The sequence below is a fragment of the Canis lupus genome, chromosome 10 (assembly GCF_011100685.1).
Source record: "Canis lupus familiaris isolate Mischka breed German Shepherd chromosome 10, alternate assembly UU_Cfam_GSD_1.0, whole genome shotgun sequence".
NCBI lineage: Eukaryota > Metazoa > Chordata > Mammalia > Carnivora > Canidae > Canis > Canis lupus.
In genome coordinates this window covers 41,500,312-41,506,311 of record NC_049231.1, presented here as the reverse complement: position 1 = coordinate 41,506,311, position 6,000 = coordinate 41,500,312, and the positions used below count along the sequence as shown (strand labels likewise).

The 6,000-nt window shown below is 39.0% G+C and overlaps 1 pseudogene; it reads right to left on the bottom strand.

Moving 5' to 3' along the window:
• Positions 1-567: 567 nt before the first annotated feature.
• Positions 568-675, bottom strand: LOC119873826 (annotated as a pseudogene).
• Positions 676-6,000: the final 5,325 nt, after the last annotated feature.

Below are 6,000 nucleotides of genomic sequence, written 5' to 3'. Positions count from 1 at the left end.
TGTGTCAGTAATTCATTCCTTTTTACTAAGAAGCATTCCACTGTATGACTTTACCACAGTGTGTTTATTCATTTACCTGTTGACAGTTATTTGGGTCATTTCCAGTTTGAGGCAATTATGAATAAGGCTACTAGGAACATTCTTCTCTAAGTCCTTTTGTAAACATATATTTACTTTGCATAAATTCTATAGTACTCTACTGGTGTGACACCTGGAAGTGAAATTTCAGGGTCATGGGGCAAATTTAACTTTATGAGAAATTGCAAAGGAGTTTTCCAGTGTGGTAGTTGGACATTTCTATACTCCAGCCAGCAATAGATGAGACTTCTGGTTGCTTCTGATACTCATTAACATTTGTTCTGTTAGGTTTTTTGATAAGAACCCCACTAATGTATGTGAAATGATATCTCATTGTGGTTTGAATTTGCATCCCCTGATTGCTAATGATGTGGAATAGTTTTCCATGTGCTTATTGGCTATTTTGCATACATTTTTGTGAAGTATTTGTTCAAGTGTGGGGTTTTATTTTTTTGGTCATTTTAAATTGGGTTGTTTGTATTTTTTCTTATGAATTATTTATGCATTTTGCAAATCTGCATTCATCCTTGTGCAGGGGACATGCTAAGCTACTCTGTATTCTTCCAATTTTAGTATATGTACTTTCAAAGCAAGCACAGTTCTTTATGTATTTTGGATTCAATTCTTTAGTTAGATATAGGTACTGTAGATATTTTTTCCAAAACTATTATTTTTTAATGAGCAATATCAAGTACATATCATAACCATTCTCTGGAATAGCTATACCCAAACATTCGAGTGACAGATATACCAGGCAGTTATTGCCATCACAAAAAATTTGGTAATAAAAAACTATCCTAAAACATAGCAACTTAAAACAATAAGCATTTATATAACAACCAAGGGTAGAGGTCAGTTGAGGTCAGCTGACCTAGGCTGGATTCAGCTGAAGTATCTTGGCTGGGGTTGTTCTGCTCCATGGGTCTCCTATTCTCCTTCTGGAATCAGTAGGTGGGCACAGCCATTTTCTTCTCATGGTGATGGCTGAGGCACAAAAGGACCAGCAGAAACATGCAATGCCTCTTAAGTCTGAGACTCAGACCAACACTGTGTCACTTTCACATCTACCTGTGGACCAGAGCTGAAGTAAGAAATGTGTCTGGCCCACAGTTAGTGACCTTTGTAAAATTACTTGATTAACTGCATAGATACAAGGAGGAGTGAAGAATGGGAATTAAATCTGCTGCAAACCTGTAAAAATCATAAGTTTATAAATACATTTTTAAAGAATATGTGATAGAAAACAGACATTAAGAATAATTCACAGAATATTTTGCCCTCATTCACTGTCTTACTGAGCATTTGATTTCCCTCCCTAGGCCCAGTTTATTCCATTTAGAATTCAACTAGTCCTAAAACCATGCATTTATGAATTCGTGAATTTATTTAATAATTATTTAGAATATTTTGTCTATGCCAGGTACTGTATGCTAGATTCAGAACCACAACAGTGAAAAAAAGAGGCAGAAATTATGAAGTTCAGAACTGGACACAGACAACTGGGTAGGAGATTTCATTCAGTAGGATACTATGGGAGTCCATTAGAAGGGCAGTTTCCAGAATTCTGGTGTGAAGGGAGGTTTTACAAAGAAAATGACATCTAAGCCAAAGCCTAACCAATACATGGGAGTTAAAAAGGCAAAGGTGGAGAAGAAGTATATTAGCCTGTGCAAGAAGTGATGGAGGGCAAACTGGCTTGGAAGTGAAATAGTTAGATGCAGCCCAGAGTTTGAGTGGAGAGGTGACTATGGCCACAGAATAAAGAGTAGATCAAAGACATGGAGAAAGAGGAGGCAGGGAAGCCACTGCAGTGTCTAAGCTACAGGTGATAGTTCAACAACCAAGGGTGGATGTAGCAGGGGTGGAGAGATGGGGATGGATTTCAGTGACATCTTGGAGTCCCAGTGAGGGGGCATGGAGTTTGATTCCATGGAGGATGAATGGAGAGTGAGAGAGCAAGTTTAATGCCCAAATTTCTTGACTAGTCAAATTGATGGTTTTACATTTAATGAAATAAGAGCCAGAGGAAAGGGTCACATTGGGCTGGTGGGAGAAACAGATCAATAAATTTTATTCTAAAATATTGAGTTACCTGGGTTGAAAGGTGAACTGAGGCATAGGAAATATTTTAAGAGTTTATATGAGCAAAAATCAATTGAAATCACGTATCATCTAATCTAGAATACAGAAAGAAGGTCCAAGGAATTGTATAAAAAGGAAGACTTATATGGGCAGAAGGAAGCTGGAATAAGAAAGATGGAGAAGAGGCATATCAGCATGTGCAAGGTTATGGCAAGGTTACTTTTCTTTGGGGGATGACAGGCGTTTCTCTGGTAGATTACTTAATTAGCATTGGTGAGATTATTCCTGATCAACTGGTTTAATATTCCATTTCTGGGAGAGCTGAAACTATAATGAAATTAAGTCTTGGTTTGGTGACAGGGGGCTTAGCATAAGCGACTCCGTTTGGGGTCTATTGTCTTATTTTTAACACTTGTGAGATATCTAGGAGGCACTGCCTTCCACTTAGCAGTAAATATGAACCTGAAATTTAGTAGAGAATTTAGGCCTGGTCACAAGTATTTGTAGGTCGCAAGTATTGTCAGAATTGAACATCAAGGGAGAGGGTGCAAATGCTCATGGAGAATATACAAAGTAAGAGAGCAGATGGTGAAGAATATCAGTCAACAGGTCAGCAAGGAGAGGGTGGACAGGTGAGAGGATCTTGCCAGGGAGGCTAAGAATGTGCAGCCTAAGCCATAGGGAGGAAGACTATGGAGGAAGGGTGTATGTGCACCTGCAGGGAGGGAGAGGCTGAATAGCAAAGAGCAAGGGAATGATCAGTATGCTGACATTCCTGACAAGACCCAAGAGAATGACATTTGAAGCTCAGATGGAAGAATAAAATTTAGATAGCAATCAAGGCCCTCCTCAGTAGGAGAAGAGAAAGAGATGGTATGGAAGCAAATAAATGCTTGATCTGGTGTAGGTCAGAGGGTTCTTGTTGATGGTTTGATGGTTTCTTTCCTTCTTCTTCTTCTTTTTTTTTTTTTTTAAGAAGAAAAGAGTGGTTTGGGAAGGAGGTAAATAAACTATTATTCCTTAGGAGAGCAGAGCAAGTTTGAAAAAAAAAATGGGAGAGAAAATGAAGAAAACCTAATTGTTCTCCTCAAAGCATTTAGGTCTCAGGAGTGGTGAGGTACCGTGAATTTCTCATGTCCCAAATCTTTTTTTTTTTTTAAATTTTTTTTTAAAATTTTTATTTATTTATGATAGTCACAGAGAGAGAGAGAGAGAGAGGCAGAGACACAGGCAGAGGGAGAAGCAGGCTCCATGCACCGGGAGCCTGATGTGGGATTCGATCCTGGGTCTCCAGGATCGCGCCCTGGGCCAAAGGCAGGCGCCAAACCGCTGCGCCACCCAGGGATCCCTCATGTCCCAAATCTTAATGACTTTTCTGTTTTCCACCGTTGTTCCGAAGCACATAAAGGGAAAGCAGACATTTGGCTTGATTCACTCAGGTGGCGGGAAGACAGCAAGAATGTAACAGATGCATTTCCTTTGGTGGTAACCTGATTACCTCTCACCTTCAAGGCCCTTCACTGAAGAATAGCCAGAAGAATTTTGAATTTAAAAATAACCCAAATATTTGTCTTCACGTTATCAATGCTGTGGTATATACTCTTAGTGTATTGAAAAATTGAAGAGTAAAAGAAGTATGTTCACTTCTATTCAATCAGTTTGTGTAGCGTCATATAAAAGTTTAAGACTCAGTGTCCATCAAAGTGTTTTCGGTATGATACTGTTTCTCGAGGGAAGTAAGGATATTTTGTATATTAACTATGCAGAATTAAAAATGTACTTTACCTTGCCTCTGTCAAGTGCAATGCCTGCCAGAAGGACAATGGAACAAGAGATGTGAGGATAATGGATTTATTTTGCTCAAAGCCAACTTCTTATTTTATATTTTAAAAGTGTTCTTAGACTTGATTGAAAATTTCAGAATTTCAGTTAGTTTTTTTAAAGATTTTATTTATTTATTTGAGAGAGAGTACAAGTGGGAGGAGGGGCAGAGGAAGAGAAACACTCCCTGCTGAGCAGGGAGCCTAACTTAGGCTGGTTCCCAGGACCCTAAGATCATGACCTGAGGCAAAGGCAGAGACTTATCCAACCGAGTCACACTGGCAGCCCTGAATTTTAGATATTTTCGGTCAGCTTCTCAAAAAACAACTAACTCTTTAGTCAGTAGTAAAGAAATAAAGTGAGTTTTCCTTAACAATGCAAATTCATTGCAATCTCTTGCTCAATCTCTTGTTGATAGTCCTATGTTTGTTTTTAGGTGACTTCAATGGACAAGATTAATTTGTTTACGGACTTTATTCTCTATGCCCAATACTTTAGGGGCATATCCTGTATGTATGGTAATTTACCATGACATTTTTTTAAATTTACCATGACATTTTAAACATTTTTGAAAAAAAATCTATACGGATCAACATTAGGAGATACACCTTTAAATAGGTATCATTAGGAGATACACCTTTAAATAGGTATTATTTCAACCACAGCCTTTTGAATCAAGGTTCAACAACGCCTGATGAAACAGATTCCCACTTCTCAGAGTACAGCACATTTCAGGACAGAAGCACACTGAGATGTTGGTGGAAAACATAAGTATGCCTTTATTTATTTTTTAAAGGATTTTATTGATTTATTTGAGAGAGAGGGAGACAGAGAGTACAAATGGGTGGAGGGGCAGAGGGAGAGCAGGAAACCTGAAACAAGGCTCTATCCCAGAACCTCAGGACCATGACCTGGGCCAAAGGCAGAAGCTTAGCTGACTGAGCCACCCATGCACTCCCATGATTATGCCTTTAAATTTAAATTATGATAAAGCATCTTTATCAACCCAAGTCATCAGTTGTTGAAATGGGAGCAATTTCATTATAAAAGGGGGAACCCAGGTACTAGGAGAAAACTGTAGGTCTGCTGAACAGAGACAGCTACATAATATAATGAAAAGATTTATAGAAGTAGGGCTCTTCTTGGTACAGTCTAATAGAGGAACTGGTTTTACAACTTTGTTTGATGTCTCTGAATTAAACAACAGGTCTTAAAAACAGGTTTATAAGAACTGGTTCTTAAATAGTGAAAGCTAGATTGCACCATAGGCATTTCTGAAGAGTAAACTACCTCTTACCTTGAGTTGAATATACACAGGGTGAGTGAGCCAAAATATTTCATATGCTTTGCTGGTCTTCACCATATAAATATGACTTAGGAAGCGAGCCACCTCAGTTGTTACAAATGATTTAAACATAAGCCAAATAATGTGTTCTTATGAACACAGCTTGGCCACTACTTTTAGATGAATGGGCATATCCTTTTTTTCCCTTTGATGGCTAACTTCTAGGTTTTCCTTGGCACTGTTACAAGCCAAAATCTTATTGTATTACCTTTCTAGGACCTTGGCAAGAATGGTCACGACAGGGAGAAGTTGAGAGTAATCCGAGAGGCTTCTTGACCAATTGAAATGCAATAAAAGCCTGGGGCCAAAGAGACCTGGAGGCGGTTATAAAGAAAAGGAAGCATGCCTCCTTGTTTAGGTGCAGAAAAGTTACAGCACTGGAGAGAGAGAGAGAAACAGAAGACAGAGTGAGCTAGATATAGCTATACTGTCACCAAATCATCACTGAATTCTCTACGCATGGCTTCAAATTGAGGTGTATGTGTGTGCATGTGCATGTGTGTACCTGTGCATGTGAGAGGAAAGATCCATTAGGGAGAAGGAAGGGGGAGAGGCGGCAGGACAAGGAAGGAGGAAGAGGAGAAGCCAAAGAAGAGAAGGAACAAGAGGAGGAGGGGGAGGAGGAGGAGATATACCAGGAGAAAAAACTATGAAAAGCACATGGCACAGTCCCT